At 44.6% G+C, this 17,843-nt stretch overlaps 1 protein-coding gene across 7 annotated transcripts in view; it reads left to right on the forward strand.

The window, feature by feature from the left end:
• Window positions 1–17,843, forward strand: part of TJP1 (tight junction protein 1) — a 274,243-nt gene that overhangs the window by 15,314 nt on the left and 241,086 nt on the right. The window contains exon 1 of one of the 7 annotated variants that reach the window (XM_050800097.1): window positions 13,699–13,750. The exons of the other annotated variants lie outside the window; for them this stretch is intronic. The gene's annotated coding sequence lies outside the window, so the exon portion shown is untranslated. Of the gene's footprint in view, window positions 1–13,698; window positions 13,751–17,843 lie in introns of those variants that run through there. 7 annotated transcript variants of the gene reach the window in all.

The following is a 17,843-nucleotide window of genomic DNA, read 5'->3' on the forward strand; positions in this document are numbered from 1 at the left end:
ATTTCGGTTTTCTACTTCTGAGGAGTGCATTGAAAAGCCATGGACTTGGTATGCTGACATTCCATCCCTCAGCAGTGGGAATATGTTAATGAAGTCTAATTTCTGCAATTCATTTGAGTTTTTTGCAACTTGTGTTCATTTTCTCTCTCAGGTTTTTGTGGTCATTTGTGGTGGAGCAACAATTTATATTTACTGTATCTTACTCTGCATGTTTTTGGATTGTTAGAAGTTTTTACAATGAGCATGTTTCATTTTTAGAAAAGCAATAACTGATTTTCCAAACAATAAAAAAATAAATAAAAAGAAGAGCTTAACAGCTTGGCTCCTCCCACTTTCTACCATAAGATATGGCAATTAATACTGTAATATCCAAAATATGTAGGGGCATATAGCATCTCTGGCATGGGGCAAAAAACATTTTTTCCCTACACTTTAAAGATTCTGTCCTTTTGGCCAGGCGTGGTGGCTCATGTCTGTAATCCCAGCACTTTGGGAGGCCAAGGTGGGTGGATCACCTGAGGTCAGGAGCTCGAGACCAGCCTGGCCAACATGGCGAAACCCCGTCTCTATTAAAAAGACAAAAATTAGCTGGGTGTGGTGGCAGGCGTCTGTAATCACAGCTACTCAGGAGGCTGAGGCAGGAGAATCGCTCGAACTTAGGAGATGGAGATTGCAGTGAACCAAGATTGTGCCACTGCACTCCAGTCTGGATGACAGAGAGAGACTTGGTCGCAAAAAAAAAAAAAAAAAAAATTCTTCTTTTTTGAAAGAAAGAAGGGAGGCTACACTTTTGAAAAAAAAACATGGGTTCGAAAAGGGTTTCATCGAAGATGAAAGGTGTTCAGAATTGTTTTTCTAAGGAAGTTGACTTTGTAATATAATCATGTAGGACCAATTTAAAATCTTAGCCATGGAAGTCTGCAGGGAAGGTATTTGGTAAAGGATCTGTAATGACTTCTAATTACGTAGGAATAGAAATCTTTATTTCCTTTAGGAAGTACCTTAGCCACCATAGTTACCTCTTTGTAAATGTTCTTACAGTTCAAACAACTATGAAAACTTTACACACTATTTAAAAATTTTATTTAAAAATTCTGATTAAATGTATGACTCCCTATGACTGCCAAAGTAAATAGAGAACCTTGAAATAGGAAAACTTGGACTTGCTAATAATCTCCTGGCATATATACATATCAAATTTGTATAACCAACAGAATATTTCTATTTTTATGTTTTACTTTTAATTTTTTCCAAATTTGTCTGAGAAAAATGTACAACTTTTATTGCTTTTAGAAAAACATAGCAAGTGGAGCAAGAGATGCACCTGCTGTAGTTTCCTGGTCCCAGTTTCTGGCTGAGAGGCCCCAGGATCCAGCTGAGCCTGTTGGCTTTGGTCCCGGGCACCATCAGAATGATGCCATTTCACTCCTGGGGAGAAGTGATTGTTTCAGCCTTCTCTGTGGGGATTAAATGGGATGGGCATTCTAGTTCATTTTGTAACCCTACAGGATAATTGATTGGCATCCTAGTTTACTGGCGGGGACTGGAATCCATCCAGTCTCCCTGGTTCCTTGAGGCAGTGTCCCAGAGATGCTTGGTAAAATTCTCTCAGGCATAGCCTGGACTCGACAGTTCTGTTCTGTGTATGTGTTTTGCCTGGAAAACCTGAGCCCTTCTTCAATGTTTTAATGAGTAAAATGGTGTATAAACCAGATGGCAGGTTCTTTCCCCCCCTTCCCCCTTGGGGTGATAGACATATAACAATCCATATGAAAAAGAAAAGTGACCTTTTGTCTTTAGATTTAGTGAATGATGTTTACATTCTTAGCTGTTTCGTTTCACTTTGGTGTTATTGCCTGTTTAGGTTGCAAATCAGGTTGCATTTTTTAATTCTGCCCCTTCCTTTCTCTTGGATTCTAAGTGTATAGTCAAAGAAGTGATAATTTAAAAATTTAAGTGATAATTTAAAAATTTAGCAAATTGCTTGAAATTTTGCAGCTTCTCTTATCAAACCTGCTTCCTAAAATAGGGGAATGGAGCCAGTTGGGTGAAGTTCATTCTGTTTGGGAGGAAGGTATTCTAGAACATAAACTTAGGCAGTTTATTTCCTGTTTTGTGGATGTAAATCTAGATTGCAGCTTATCTCTCTGCCAGCAGAAAAACAAAAAGTTTTGTGCACAGTAAATAGAAACAATGATCCAATTAACAATTTATGGTGATGTTCCGTCAACTTTGAGTGACAGAGGATTCAGTCATCACTGATAATCACTAGGCAAAAGTGATACATGTTTCAAAAGCTTTAGAGGAGTTTTTGTCAGTAGGGGGCAAAATATGTGAGAAGATATTATTTGGAGTGTTACATTTTAGTACGTTTTTGGGTTAATAAATCACATGTCACTGCTCCCTGAATAATTGTTTTTTTGTTTTTTTTTAACATCAGTGATTTTTTTTTTTTTTTTTTTTACATTTGAAGAGACACTTCTTTCTCCTGATATAAAAAAGTATCTGGCCAGGCTCAGTGGCTCATGTCTGTAATCCCAGCACTTTGGGAGGCCGAGGCAGGTGGATCACCTGAGGTCAGGAGTTTGAGACCAGCCTGGTCAACCTGGTGAAACCCCATCTCTACTAAAAATACAAAAATTAGCTGAGCATGGTGGTGGGCGCCTGCGATCCCAGCTACTTGGGAGGCTGAGGCAGGAGAATCACATGAACCCAGGAGGCAGAAGTTGCAGTGAGCCGAGATCATGCCATTGCACTCTAGCCTGGGCGACAGAGCAAGCTCCATCTCAAAAAAAAAAAAAAAAAAGAAAAAGAAAAAAAGAGTATCCATGCAGACTGACAGGAAATGTCTGTAACCCTGTGAAGATATCCATGATGAAAAATTTCTCCGCCTCCCTCTACCCCTCAAGACGTTCTACTATGAGACCAGTGGGACCCTGAGAGGCCTCAGGGACCTGTTTTGACACAAAACTACCTTTTGACTTTGAACACATCCTAAGTTGTTTTTCCACCTTGGGCACCTGGCTGGTGAGAGAGGAGCTAGGCATGAAATGGTGAAAACACCGTGGAAGGAGAGCCCTGGAGGAACATGGACGCCACTTCTGGGCTTCCCAGTTCTGTGGGAGGAACTGGCCCCTTCCCCCGTTCTCACTCCCACTCTTATCACCAGTTCTCCCCTCACCAGTACGAGAGCCTGGAAGAAACTGCAGGGAGCATCATGGGCTCCTCTGCTCTGGGCACATGGTGATGATTGAGTGGTTATGGTGGTAGAAGTAGTGGTAGTGGTGGAGGTGGAGGTCATGGTGGAAGTGGAGTTGGTGATGGAAGAGGAGGTAGTGGTGAAGATGGAGTGCTTATGGTGGTAGAAGTGGTGGTGGTTATGGTGGTGGAGGTAGAGGTGGTGGTGGTAGTGGTAATGGAGGTGGAGGTGGTGGTACAGGAAGCGTTGGTACAGGAGGTGGTGGTGGTGGAGGTAGTGGTGGTGAAGGTGGAGGTGGAGGTGGTGGTTGTAGAAGTGGTGGTGAAGGATGTGGTGGTGGTGGAGGTAGCAGTGGTAAAGGTGAAGGTGGAAGTGGTAGAGGTAGTGGTGATGGAGGTGGAGGTGGTGGAGGTGGAGGTGGTGGAGGTGGTGGTGATGGAGGTTGTGGACGTGGTGGTGGTGGAGGTGGTGGTGGTAGAGATAGTGGAGGTGGGAGTGGTGGAGGTGGAGGTGGGGGGGGTGGTGGTGGTGGTGGTGGTGGAGGGGGGGGGGGGTGGTGGTGGTGGTGGAGGTGGTGGTGGTGGAGGTGGTGGTGGTGGAGGTAGTGGTGAAGGTGGAGGTGGAGGTGGTGGTTGTAGAGGTGGTGGTGGTGTAGGTAGCGGTAGTGGAGATGGTGGAGGTAGTGGTGGAGGTGGAGGTGGTGGAGGTAGTGGTGGAAGTGGTGGTGGTAGAGGTAGTGGTGGAGGTAGTGGTAGAAGTGGTAGTGGTGGAGGTGGTGGTGGAAGTGGTAGTGGTGGAGGTGGTGGTGGAGGTGGTAGTGGTGGAGGTGGTCGTGGAGGTAGTGGTGGTGGAGGTGGTGGTGGTGGAGGTGGTAGTGGTGGAGGTGGTGGTGGAGGTGGTAGTGGTGGAGGTGGTGGTAGAGGTGGTAGTGGTGGAGGTGGTGGTGGAGGTGGTGGAGGTGGTGGTGGAGGTGGAGGTGGTGGAGGTAGTGGTGGAAGTGGTGGTGGTGGTTGAGGTGGTGGAGGTAGTGGTGGAGGTGGAGGTGGTGGAGGTAGTGGTGGAGGTAGTGGTGGAGGTGGTAGTGGTGGAGGTGGTGGTGGTGGTGGTGGAGGTGGAGGTGGTGGAGGTAGTGGTGGAGGTGGTGGAGGTAGTGGTGGAGGTGGAGGTGGTGGAGGTAGTGGTGGAGGTAGTGGTGGAGGTGGTAGTGGTGGAGGTGGTGGTGGTGGTGGTTGTAGAGGAGGTGGTGGTGGAGGTGGTGGTGGAGGTAGTGGTGGAGGTGGTGGAGGTAGTGGTGGAGGTGGAGGTGGTGGAGGTAGTGGTGGAGGTAGTGGTGGAGGTGGTAGTGGTGGAGGTGGAGGTAGTGGTGGAGGTAGTGGTGGAGGTGGTAGTGGTGGAGGTGGTGGTGGTGGTTGTAGAGGTGATGGTGGTGTAGGTAGCGGTAGTGGAGATGGTGGAGGTAGTGGTGGAGGTGGTGGTGGTGGAGGTAGTGGTGAAGGTGGAGGTGGAGGTGGTGGTTGTAGAGGTGGTGGTGGTGTAGGTAGCGGTAGTGGAGATGGTGGAGGTAGTGGTGGAGGTGGAGGTGGTGGAGGTAGTGGTGGAAGTGGTGGTGGTGGAGGTAGTGGTGGAGGTAGTGGTAGAAGTGGTAGTGGTGGAGGTGGTGGTGGAGGTGGTAGTGGTGGAGGTGGTGGTGGAGGTGGTAGTGGTGGAGGTGGTGGTAGTGGTGGAGGTAGTGGTGGAGGTGGTGGAGGTAGTGGTGGAGGTGGAGGTGGTGGAGGTAGTGGTGGAGGTAGTGGTGGAGGTGGTAGTGGTGGAGGTGGTGGTGGTGGTGGTGGTGGAGGTGGAGGTGGTGGAGGTAGTGGTAGAAGTGGTGGTGGTGGAGGTAGTGGTGGAGGTGGTGGTGGAGGTGGTGGTGGAGGTAGTGGTGGAGGTGGTGGAGGTAGTGGTGGAGGTGGAGGTGGTGGAGGTAGTAGTGGAGGTAGTGGTGGAGGTGGTAGTGGTGGAGGTGGAGGTGGAGGTGGTGGAGGTAGTGGTAGAAGTGGTGGTGGTGGAGGTAGTGGTGGAGGTGGTGGTGGTGGAGGTGGAGGTGGTGGAGGTAGTGGTGGAGGTGGTGGTGGTGGAGGTAGTGGTGGTGGTGGTGGAGGTGGAGGTGGTAGAGGTGATGGAGGTGGTGGAAGTGGAGGTAGTGGTGGAGGTGGTGGTGGAGGTGGTGGTGGGAGGTAGTGGTGGAGGTGGTGGAGGTAGTGGTGGGAGGTGGAGGTGGTGGTGGAGGTAGTGGTGGAGGTGGTAGTGGTGGAGGTGGAGGTGGTGGGAGATAGTGGTAGAAGTGGTGCTGGTGGAGGAGGTAGTGGTGGAGGTGGTGGTGGTGGAGGTGGAGGTGGTGGAGGTAGTGGTGGAGGTGGTGGTGGTGGAGGTGGTGGTGGTGGAGGTGGAGGTGGTAGAGGTGATGGAGGTGGTGGAAGTGGAGGTAGTGGTGGAGGTGGTGAAGGTGAAGGTGGAGGTGGTGGTTGTAGAGGTGGAAGTGGTGGAGGTGGTGGTGAAGGAATAGGTTGTGATGATAGAGGTGGTGGAGTGGGTGGTGGTGGTGGAGGTGAAAGAGGAAGAGGTGGTGGTGGATGTGTTATTAGTAGTAGATGTGGAGGTGGAGGTGAGTGAGCCTTCTTTTCTTACAGTGGGCCAGGTCTTTCATGTTTTGAGGTCGTTGAAATGTTCCTGTTTACAAATAACAACACTGACTCAAACTGGTCTAAATAATAAAGATATTAAGTTATATACTAGAAGTTCTGCAGTAGGATGTTCTTTAGGGCTAATTGAATCCTGTGGGTCTAGTTCCATTTTCCTGGGATATTTTGCATCTCCCCTCCTCTGCGTAGACTTCTTCGGTAGGCTTGTGCCATGCTGTGGGCAGCAGTTCAGGCCTCATGTCCACACGGATAAAGGCAGGAAGGGGCAGTGTCTCTTTCTGTGGCTCTATATCAAGCATAGAAAACTTACCCGAAAGTTCTCTTTCCTACTTCTCATTTCTGTCTCACTGGACCTTATGCCGGACCAGTCTCTGGCTTGGTGAATGTCATGTATTGATTTTCTTAGCTGGGTTCTTTGACCAAAGGAAAAGTCTGAGAATCCATAAATAATGACTATAAGAATATAAAAGATAAAAGACATGGTATTAATAAAGTAAGACTGTTTAGGACAGGAGCAAATAAATAGTCCTCAAATATCACTCAGTGCCTTTGGCTGACTGATGATTGTCCTTTTTTTTTTTTTTTTTTTTTTTTTGAGATGGAGTCTTGCTCTGTTGCCAGGCTGGAGTGCAATGGCACCATCTCGGTTCAAGCGATTCTCCTGCCTCAGCCTCCCGAGTAACTGAGACTACAGGCGGGTGCCACCATGCCCAGCTAATTTTTGTAGTTTTAGTAGAGACAGGGTTTCACCGTGTTAGGCAGGATGGTCTCGATCTCCTGACTTCGTGATCTGCCCACCTCAGCCTCCCAAAATGCTGGGATTACAGGCGTGAGCCACTGTCCCTGCCCAAATGATTGTCATTTAAAGTAAAGTAACAGGAGCATTTTTCTCTTGTAGCAAGGAGTGTGGGGGCAGGCAGCCCAGGGTTGGCACAGCTGTGCTGTGATGTTCTCAGAGACCAGCCTTCCCCACTGTTCCAGGCTGCCCTCGTTTTATAGGCCTCAGCCCTCATTCGTTCAGTCTCTAGGTGGCTGCTGTGACTCTGCCCTCACATCTTGTATTTCCAACAAAAATAATGGGGCAAAGTAAAAGGTCAGAAAACTTTCTCCTAGTGAAGCTTTGCCCTTTTGTTTCAGAGGAGATGCCCTCCCGAGGAACATCCTTCTACATCTGCTTGTCAAGAATTGCATCACATTGCCATTTCCTGTTCTAAGGGAGGGTGAAAAATGGGGAGTTTTGGTGGCACAGGCTCCTAGGGATGAAAATGGGGTTCTGCTAGTAAGGAAGAAGGAGGAAATGGGTACTTTGTAGGTAACTAGCAGGGTCTGCTCTGCCAGCACCTCCCAGCAAGTCTTCAACTCACAGTACAGACCAGAAAATTAATACCACAGTAAAAGCCAACTCATAAATAGGTTAAATTATAATTGCTATCATGGCATTATGAGAGATATGTATCTGAGGTGTCTGCATAATTCAAAATTCCTATGATTCTGAGACTATTTTTCCCATAGGCCTCTCAATAAGCTACAAGAATGGTGGCTTATTTCTGTTTTCAGATAAATTGGTTTGCCATGGACCAGTAGTAGACACCCAGGTTAATTCACTCTGCCTGCCAGTTTAAAATTATGTAATTCCAGGTGCCTAGTTTTAATTTGGGACATTTGCATAATTTCAGATGTGTTCATGAAGTGAGACTTTATTAATGTTTTATGTTGCATGATTTAGATTGATACAACTAAAATTTGCATAAAATAATGACCAAATTGTGTTCAGTTTAGGAAGGCAGGAAAGTGAGTAATATATTTTACAACAACAAGAAAACGCAGCCAAATGGTTAAAATACAAAAAGATTTAGTGCCTGAAGTAGCATTTTTAGTTAGACTTATGAAGACTTGTCTATCTAGGACAAATTGTTCCCCGAATTATCCCCCATTCAGGAAGTCTTTGTTTTACTGTGCAACCTTACAGGATCCCTCATGTTAGAATTTGTGTGTTCATATTGCTTCCCCAATTTCTGACAGCTTATGTGCCGTAAAACTAGATTGCTTCATAATACCTGGTGTAATGTTAAGGGTTTAGTGCAGCTCAGTATAAATATTGTCAAATGAATGAATAGATATGATTAAGTGAATCAATGGCCTTGCTAGCAGCTAGGCCATGAGAGGGGCGCTGAAAATGGAAACAGAAATCAGCCTTTCCCTGTCCTTCATGGCCTTGGCAAATTTAAAGAATCTTCAGCCTGGGTCCATCGAGTGTTTCTTCATGAGCAGATTCAGGTCATGCATCCTTGGAAGAAATACACGCACTGAACATTTGGCTCCAGTGTTAGGGCCGAGACCTTTTGGTCTTAGGGACATTTTGACCTGGCCCTTGTCTCCGTGACCATATACATGAGACACCAGAGGGGAATTGCTCACCAGTGAGGAAGGTTAGTATGAGATCCCAAGTGATCACACGTGTATAAGTATATGGGAGGGTTGGATTTTTATTAAAGTAGACCAGTCCTGTAGACTATTTCATAATGACAATTCCTGGTAGAAACAGTCAACATAAAACAAGACGGACACTGGTTTAAGCGGCATAGTGGAACTTGATACAGTTGAAAAGCTGACAGAAGAAATAAAGTTAAAATTGACATTTGCTGATACTTAATACAGTAAAATTTATTTTTGAATTCAGATCAACAAAAGAATGAAATATTCATGACAGATTTAAAATCTTCAGACTTTGATCCAGGATATTGGATTTTATAAAATAAACAAAAAGCAGTAACCAGTAGAGAGAATTCATAATGAATGAAGCTATAATTGGTACACATTTGAAGTATTTCTGATCTGATTGATTTAAAATTTACCTAGAAAAGCCTTATCTCAGTGAAAATAATTGCAGGAAAAGATCAGTTGAAGAAAGAAAAAATTAGCCATTTCATGTACTTTAGAGAAAATTGAACAAGGGATTATATTGGCTTTATGAAATTAAAATATTTTGTCAATAATATGTTGCCAGGGTTGGTATAATTCCAATTCACGTTTTTGTATTTATAAACATAGGGTCTAAAATTCCTTGGTGCCCCCTCCTCCACCGCAACAAAAGCTGGTCACAGTATTCACTAGGTCAAAATTGTGATATTAAAAGGTCAAGTACCTGTTTTCAAATGATTTTTAATTTTTACATACAAAGTATTTCCTTTAAGTACCTTACCAGGTAGAAAATTTTTGTTTAGTGTTATTCATTGTGTGTGTGTGTGTGTGTGTGTGTGTGTGTGTGTGTTTAAGACAGAGTCTTGCTCTGTCGCCTAGGCTGGAGTGAAGTGGCATAATCTCGGCTCACTGCAACCTCTACCTGCTGGGTTCAAGCAATTCTCCTACCTCAGCCTCCTGAGTAGCTAGGACTACAGGTGCCCGCCACCATGCCCAGCTAATTTTTGTATTTTTAGTAGAGACGGGGTTTCACCATGTTGGCCAGGCTGGTCCCAAACTCCTGACCTCATGATCTGCCCGCCTTGGCCTCCCAAAGTGCTGGGATTACAAGCATGAGCCACCGCGCCTGGCCATGTTTTTAATAAATAGCAAAAGAAACCAAAACTCTAACTTGTAAAGTAGTCATTAGGTTTTCCCTAATTGTACACTTAGGGAAAGAAGGATTAGCTACATTCATGGATTTGACTGTAAATTCATGTTTTAAAAAAGACCTTCTCCATCATCTTTTATGTCAAAAGAGGATGCCCCCCCACTGTCTCTCTCACACATAGAAAATCCCTTGCGGCGATCTTCTAGCGTTACTTGGTGGGCTGGTGGTCTTGGTTTCCCCAGCGTCTTATCACAGCTTGCAGTTATTTTACTTGTTCTTTCGTCTGTCTCCAGGAAAAAGTGCGCTCCATCAGAGCACAGGCCAGGGTAGTTTCGTTCCTTCTTGTATCCTTGGTGTGTATGCAGCGTATTGTTTTGTCCATAATGCGTGCTAAAGATTGTTGATTAACCAAAATACAGAGAGTACGCACTTGAAGAAAAAAATAAAAGGAAGAAAAGAAAAATGACTTGGGAGTTGGTTCTTACAGGTGCTCATGAACAAGTCCCCTCCCTGGCAGGTCCCCCAGGCCTGCCCTTGCCAGTCCCAGTTTACTGAGCGTCCTGCCGGTGTTGCTCACCTGCGTGTCAGCGAACTGCACAGGACGTCAGAGCCCGCTCCCAGCCCTCGGTGGAGGTACGCACCGCTGTATGGTAAAGGAGTCTTCCAGAATTGTCACCGTTATTAATCTTCCAAATGGAGAGGAGTCAGAGAGACTTGAGGCTCTTTTGCAGAAAAAGGAATCCAGCTATTTTTATAACTTTGGGAGTTCCAGAGGCCAGTCTGAATGCAGTTTGCCAATTGACAACTAATGGGTAGGAGGTTTTTACCCTTAATGGATACTTTCTTCATTAAACTGGGAGTGTTCACATATTTCTAAAGGACTCTTCCAGACAGCCTTGCAAGAACTCTTGTTTTAAAAAATGGTTGCAAGTACAGAGGCTGCGAACACTCCGTTCTTGTAAGTGGTACTGGCCTTCATCTCCACCTGCTAGGCTTTCTGCATTGGTTTTGCAGCTCGGTATTTTGTCTCCATTCCAGTGGACCTGTGCCATCATCTCCCATCTCTTCAGAGTTTCTTTTCATTAGCAACTGCTAGTTCGGGAGCTTATTGAGTCTGACTTTAGGCAGAATTTTATTCATCAGAACTGAGAAGAAAATATAGGCCTTTTAGAAATTTGGATCTTAGTGAAAAGAATAGAGAAAATGTTATTTCAAAGAAGAGAATATGATGCATTTGGTATTCTGCTTTAACCAGTATTTCATGAAGTCTCTCATGAAAGCAGCTCCTGGATTTTGCTTGACCCTCTTCTCTAGGGCTTAGACGCAGCTCTGGTTGGCTGGCATGGAGACCTCAGCCACCACTCCTCCCCGTTTCTCCAGTTCCTTCCCTCCTCACAGCCTCTTCATGCAGATCCATGCACCAGCCTCACAGCCAGAACAGTGTAAGCCTAAATTTAGGTTCAGCTGGGGACTCCCCTCTCCCATCACATGCAAACACATACACGCACACACACACATTCACGCCGTTGTCATCATCTTGTCTGCCTTTAAAATGATCACAGTCTAGTGGAGCCGACAAAAATGTGAGCAAACACGTGATACATGTACAATGGTGGAGGTGGTACAGGGTGCCTTGGGGGATAATGAAGTGCTCAAAGCTACTTTGTACATAAAGAGTCACCAAGAAGGTGGCTGGGAAACTGGATCTGGAAGGACACCAATGACTTTGTTGGGCAAAAGGTGGGGAGGTGTTGAGGGAGCAGGGTGGGGACCAGAGATGGAGCTCACACCAGCTGGTTGAAGGAAACTGCTGGTGGTTCCTAACCCTGGAGCTCTGTAGAGATTCCCCGTGAGGGTGGCCTCAAGCCCGCATGCCCCTTTACAGCCAGAGTAGCTCTGCTTTTATCTGTTCTACTGGAAGGTGAGAAGCACAGACCGTTTTATTTGGGAAAAAAGATTTTATTGCTAGGATGGTCTTGTGAACAGAGAGGGCTAAGGCAGGGCCAGGGAACCTCACCAGTGCATAGGCAGTTGGAAGGTGAGGGGCCAGCAAAGGAAACTCCTGGGTAGAGGCTGAAGAAGCAGAACAGGGGAGTTTCTGGAAGGGAGGAGTGGTCCACAGAGACGTGTGTGGCCTCAAGCAGGTAGAGAAGGCAAAGACAGCGTGGGCCTGCCAGCAGTCATAGGAGGTCATTTGAGGAGGCGGAAGTAGAGTTCATCTTTTTGCTAACCTTGAAAGGAAGGATAATGTTATTTTTTTAATACATTCACAGAACAGAGAGCCATCAGTGCTCCAAAATCTCCAGAGCTGACGGCATGTATTTTTGACAGTTTTCATGTATTTCTGACAGTTACAGCTCCCTTCATCCCCCATCTGTGAAAGTGGCACAGTGCAGTGGACTCATCTCTGCATGCTGTGGTTGTGGTGGTCATCGGGGCAGGGGCGAGGGTAGGGGTCACTTAGAGGTGATTGGTAACATAGGCCAAGGGCAGTGGGATGGCAAGCAGGCCAGAGAAGGTTGAAAAATACAGAAATATAAAGATAGAATGTTTTCGTGTGTGTTGAATGAGTCAGTTTATGGAAGTCTTTCTTTTTTATCTAATGTGGATCTGCTTCAGCTTTTCAGAGATGATCTTAGATGATTTCATTACTTTTCAGTCAGTGAAGAGAATCATTTGATCACCACGTTTGTTATGGAACAGTAAATCATCCCTGAGGAACATAATAAATAACATAGCGTATCTCTCTGTGTGCACACACATGTAATTTCAAGCATAGGTAGAAAATTGGTTGTATTTGTCTTGAGACAGATACCATTCTGTTCCCACCAGTCTAAATGAAAGCAGCTTAGGTCATCTGGTTATTACATGACTGCTGAGAATTAGAATGAAAAATGGACGTTTCAGAATATGTTGTTTTCTATCTCTACACATGTTCCTTTTTGGGTAAGTTGTACATTCTGTAGCAGCTAATGTTTTGTGAGGCCTGACTGGGTACCTGGTGCGGAAGGGGAGGGCCGCCTGTGACATGGGCACACACTCTGTGTGCTGGCTCTGGGCAGGCTTTATAAACCGAGAGGAAAGGAATCACTTTGTCTCTCCCATGATTTACTCTTTTCTCTCCTATGGCAAGTGGAGAAATGAATGTTAACAGTTATGACTTTAGTTATGACTCTGTAGGTTATAGGAAGGCACATTCCTCCGGACCTGACTTGGACGCTGTCATAAGCCCCACCCGGTCTTCCCCAGAGTATCTTGTGGCCTGCTTATTCTGGAATTCTCACAATGAGAGTCACTACTAGGCTTGACAGTGGCTCTGTTTCCAGAGTTTGTTATTCAAATGCATGGTGTCTTAATCCTTTTTGGCTGCTATAACGTAATATCATAAACTGGGGGATCGGGGGATTATAAACAACAGAAGTTTATTTCTCGAGGTGCTGGAGCCTGGGATGACCAAGATCAGGCCATCGCAGATTGGGCGTCTGGTGAGGCCCGCTCCCTGGTAGACAGACATCATCTCATTGTATACTCACATGGTGAAAGGGCAAACAAGCTCCCTTGGGCCTTTTTTGTAAGGGCACTAATCCCATTCATGGGGGCTCCAGCCTCAGCACCTAATCACCTCCCAAAGGGCCCACCTCCTAATACCATCACTTTTGGGGTTAGGATTTCAACAAATGAATTTTGGAGGATGCAGACATTCTAACCATAGCACATGGTGTGTAGCTGGGTGGTATTTTTCCTTCCCTTCTCTTATGACTCACCAGCACTGCCGCCAGCTTTCACCTTCAGAGGCACTGAGAGCCTGCAGTAGGGGTTGGGGAGCAGAGTACAGGCTTGGGAAATGGCTAATGGTGGGTAAACCAGGTGTGGGCTCTGTTTTGGGCTGTGAACCAGAGGGAATTGAAGCATTCCCAGAGGACTCCAGGCAGCTGGAGGTGGAAATGGAGGGTCACAGACTGCAGAGTGTGTACCGGGTGGAGAGAGAATAGCAAAAGCACCAAGTGCCAAAATGCATCCTTTGCCCCCAGTACACACAGGGCACTATTATTTAGGAATAGTAACTAAAAGATTGTGTGTCATGAAGCATTACCAGGAAAATAAGAGTTGTGAGCAGGAAAGATGCCGTTTTTAAATTGAGCCTCAGCAGCATCTCAGAACTTGAATGTTCCGTGTTTGCTGCATCCGTGGGAGGGAACCTTACATAAGGCATTATGCAGATACAAGCTGTTGTCTCCATAGTTCAGCAGTTATTAGTTGTGTGTTCACATTGTCCAAGACACTGAGCCTGGGAAAAAGGTATCCTTTCTGCTTAGTAGACGGCACCCTACATCTTCCAACAGCCAGAAGTGGGCATTTAACATGGCAATTTCAGAGAGGCACCTTCTCCCTTATGCCCCAGGGCAAGCTGGCCAGCTGTGCAAGCCTTTCAGCCACATGGGGGCAGGACTTTCTAGCGTGTGCAGTTAGGAAGCCTTGCCAGATCCCCCTGTTTGGGTCTCTTGTGGTTAAAATACTTTACTTCATTCTTGCTACGTCTTGCCCACCATAACTCTACTTAAATTTATGATGGATGGACTTTAATGTGGAAATGAAAGTGGAATAATCTTTCCAATTTAAAGTTATTTTCATTGTTTGAATTGCTGGAAGCAATTGATAATTTGAATGGTGCTACTTAGGGCAGAGTGGAAATTTCAGCCGCCTCGTGCTTATTTGAAAGTGATTTATATACCAAGAACTGTGATAACGGGGGGGTGGTAGTTGAGTGACATAGTGCTCTGTTTTATTCTTTGGAGTGAAGGTGAAAGTGCTTCTGCCCTTTCTTAAGGACTTCTGTGCTGTCAGAAAGAAATCAAGCTTTTTTTCTTGTTTACTTTCTGAAAGTAAATTGGTCAAAATTCTTTATTTAAAACTAGCTATATACTTGTACTCCAAACATGATTTTTGACGATTTCAAAAATCATGTTTTGATATCATTTTCACGTTTAATATAACATAAGCCATCTTTGTAAGCATTTATTAACTTTGTTTCTCCATTTTCTGTTGTGTATTAAATTTTAAAAGATTTATTATAGAGAATTAAAACCATAAATTAGTTTTTAAAATGTTTTTATCTTTTTTCTTTTGCTCTAACTATATGCTTTGACTTACTGCATTTTATTTAGGTGACTCAGTTACCGACCTTCCCATACTATTGTGGCATGAAAATTTTTCAGTGTTTTGGGACTTCCATAATTCAATATATTCATACTGCTGTTTACATTTTAAAAACCTATTTTAATCTTAGGCTTCCACATAAATGTGATTCTTTTTATATGTCAAGTAGAACAAGCATATTACAGGTCCTGTATTCACAGCAGAATGTTGAAGATGGACTATTTAATTTTAAATGTTTCAATTTCTTTTCCTGTTGAGTGTGTTAAGTGAGATACAATAAGATTGGTAAGACATGCTCTGCTTTGAGGCAGGCCACATTTTGATTCATCTAATTTTTTTTAGTGTAACCTAGATTTAGCATTTGATAATTGAACTTCTTTTCTAGTGGATGGGAAATGCTCGCCTTTGTACTTTTCCATATCTAGGTATGTTTTTAACCAGGGCAAAAGAACAGCCCAGCTGGAGCTCCTCAGTTATCAGGGGTGTCATTTAGGAAAAGCCTGGAGGCTCGCGCTGCTGCCCTTCTTGACTCATTTTCCCAATGAGGATTGTGTGAAGCACGACTCTGCATGTCACTGCATATCTTTGAGTGGGTCCGTGTTGTCTGCTTTAGGTTGGATACTTGTTCTGTCCTTGGTATCTGATGTTCAAATGGGCATTTCATACGGTTTTTTAAAGCTATTAAGTGCTCTGCGTGGTACATTCATGAGGTTACTTTAGAACTAGCTGCTTTTAGCATGCTTTTTCCCTGTAGTTTTCGTTACAGAAGAGAAAATATATAAATTCACTGCTATTTTGTTCTCAGTGTTTTCTCAGATTAGTTTTAGATTATGGTTTTTATTTTAAAATATAATTTTCAGTTCCTTTGTCTGAATGATATAAAATGAGAAGACCAAGACTTTACCCAATAGAAACCAATACATTTGTAAGCCTGGGGATCCCCAAATTTTTGTTCAAGGTTTGGTTTTCTGGTGTATTACTATCTGATATTACTCTTTTTACATTTCTCTTTTCCTGATTGAATAGTTTTACAAATACCATAGGTGGGACTCTTAAACAGAGATCTTCTCTCAGCATAAATCATATAGTACTCATGTTATATATAATATGTTGTTATGGAATATAATAGTGTTTATAATAGTAATATGGTTTGCTAGCCACTGAAAGAGTTGTATAAATTTCAGAACTTATAAATTTCATAACGCTTATAAATGTTATGGTTATAACACTTACCATAACTTAAGATAAGTAGTTAATGAATTGCTTGTTATAACATGGGTGTTTGCCCATAGGTATGATGGGAAATTGGTTGGAGAAGGAAATGAAAGGAAACCAGAAACAAGGGATCCCAGGGTTAAAGCGACGAGCTGTGTAGCTGGACTCCACTGGGCTGCCAGCATTCTGAGTATATTTTCTAAGGGAACTTGATAAACCCAAGGTGGATCTTATCAACCCAGTAGAGCAGTCTGTAAGCAATAACAGTACTTTCATTCCACTAGTTAGTGGTAGTGACATGAATTTGGGAGCATGGGGACCCCTAATAATTTGCGGGATTGAGATAAGGTTAGCACCCCCAGGGAAAAGGAGCTGGTCTCTTGTCAGGACACTGATTGGACATGAGTGCAATAGGTGGGAGTTTAGTCAGACTGCAGTACCTGGAGTACTAATCTGACACTAAGCCAAGAGTTGAGCAATCAGAGTTGCAGATGTGGTGAAGAGAGCCTCAGTTTGGAGAGCCAGCGGGTGGGCCTCTAGATCCAGACATAGGAAGCCCGAAGGCTTGGTCAGGATGGCTTAGGAAGGTTCTGGGGCTGAAGAAATAAGGAGTGAGCACAATATCTGCAACAGGCTGGACTGGGGAAGGCAGGCACTGGCAGGTGCTGACAACATAGAGGAGATAGATGATGAATACTGAGTTCAGTATTTAGTGGCATATTAATGTTCTCTATAGAAGTCTTTAATTTTTAACACGTGCCATTTTTTTTTAAGTGGGAGAGTGTTGAGTATCTTTAGATGGCTATGGAGAGTCTTTGAAGATACCAGAGGGAAAGGGAGAGTGGAGGGCCCTGGTGCTGTAGGGATGGGACAGATGGATGGACTCTAGTGCATGGGAGTGGGGGGAACCCCCAGTGAGGAGGGAACTCATATAGAGATCAGTTTGGGGTTGGGAGGTAGTTTCATTCCCTGAGTGGTCATTGAGATTGCCAGTTGAGGAAGAGGGAGAAGGTGGGGATGCTACAGAGAGGTGATGATGTAGGATTGCTGCTGAGGACCAGAAGGAGAGGGAACCCTGGCTAGGAAGATGTTGAGGACAGTACCAGGGCCAATCTGGTGTCAGTCTCTCCAGCAAAGCACATCTGCCTGGGGGTGGCAGTGGAGAGCTAGCACTGCTAGTTTTAAAGTGTGTATGTGGAGAAAGACAAAGGAAGGAAATAGTTGTGATTAAAGGTGAGAGGGTGATGGAAATGATGGCCCAGGGGACCAGATTGTTGATGCAAGGAGGTAAAGTCAGCAGGGACTGGGGTGTAGGGGACCTCTTGTGCAACACAAGAGCCTTGGCCTAAGCATTAGATGTGAGCATTTAAGAGATTGGCAGGGGAACTGTGGTGAGAAAGACCATGTATAGTTTGGGGATTGTGCTGTAGGAATGGGGCAGGGATCAGGGTCATTCCAGGACTGGGAAAGCCAGGAATTTTGAAGTCCTTTGTAATGACCATAGGTGGTGAAGCCGGCATGAGAGTCTTCAGCAATTCCTGACTGTCCTGTCCTAGCCATGGCTAGTTTTGCGCTGCTCCGGCAACATTTCTAAAGCTCCCAGCACCTCTAGGGAGGTGTAAAAATTTTAAGAAAATGCCTGGCAGTGATTACTACAAGAAACAAGGGCTTAGAGAGTTGTTACTGTTTATTGGAACAGAGAAGGTGAATACAAAGTTTAGAAGGTAAATATAAGGAATTTAAATTTGGTTGAAATTCAAGGAACATTTTGAGAATAAGGAACGCTTGAAAGAAGAAAAAGATGTTCTGTGAAGGCAGTTCGAACTGATCAAAGAGTTGAATGCTAAATGTTCAAATGACCTAGGAGATCTACAAGTATTGCTGGTGAGTGTGAAAACAAAGAGAAAAGAGTTCATGTGAGCAATAGAAGCAACATCTGTGGAACGAGGAAATGTGAATGTAGTAATTTCTTTGTGACTTGATTTTTGACAGTCGCTCTCCAGATATTTCAGAGTGAAAT

This window comes from Macaca thibetana, chromosome 7 (assembly GCF_024542745.1).
Source record: "Macaca thibetana thibetana isolate TM-01 chromosome 7, ASM2454274v1, whole genome shotgun sequence".
In the NCBI taxonomy this organism is placed as follows: Eukaryota; Metazoa; Chordata; class Mammalia; order Primates; family Cercopithecidae; genus Macaca; species Macaca thibetana.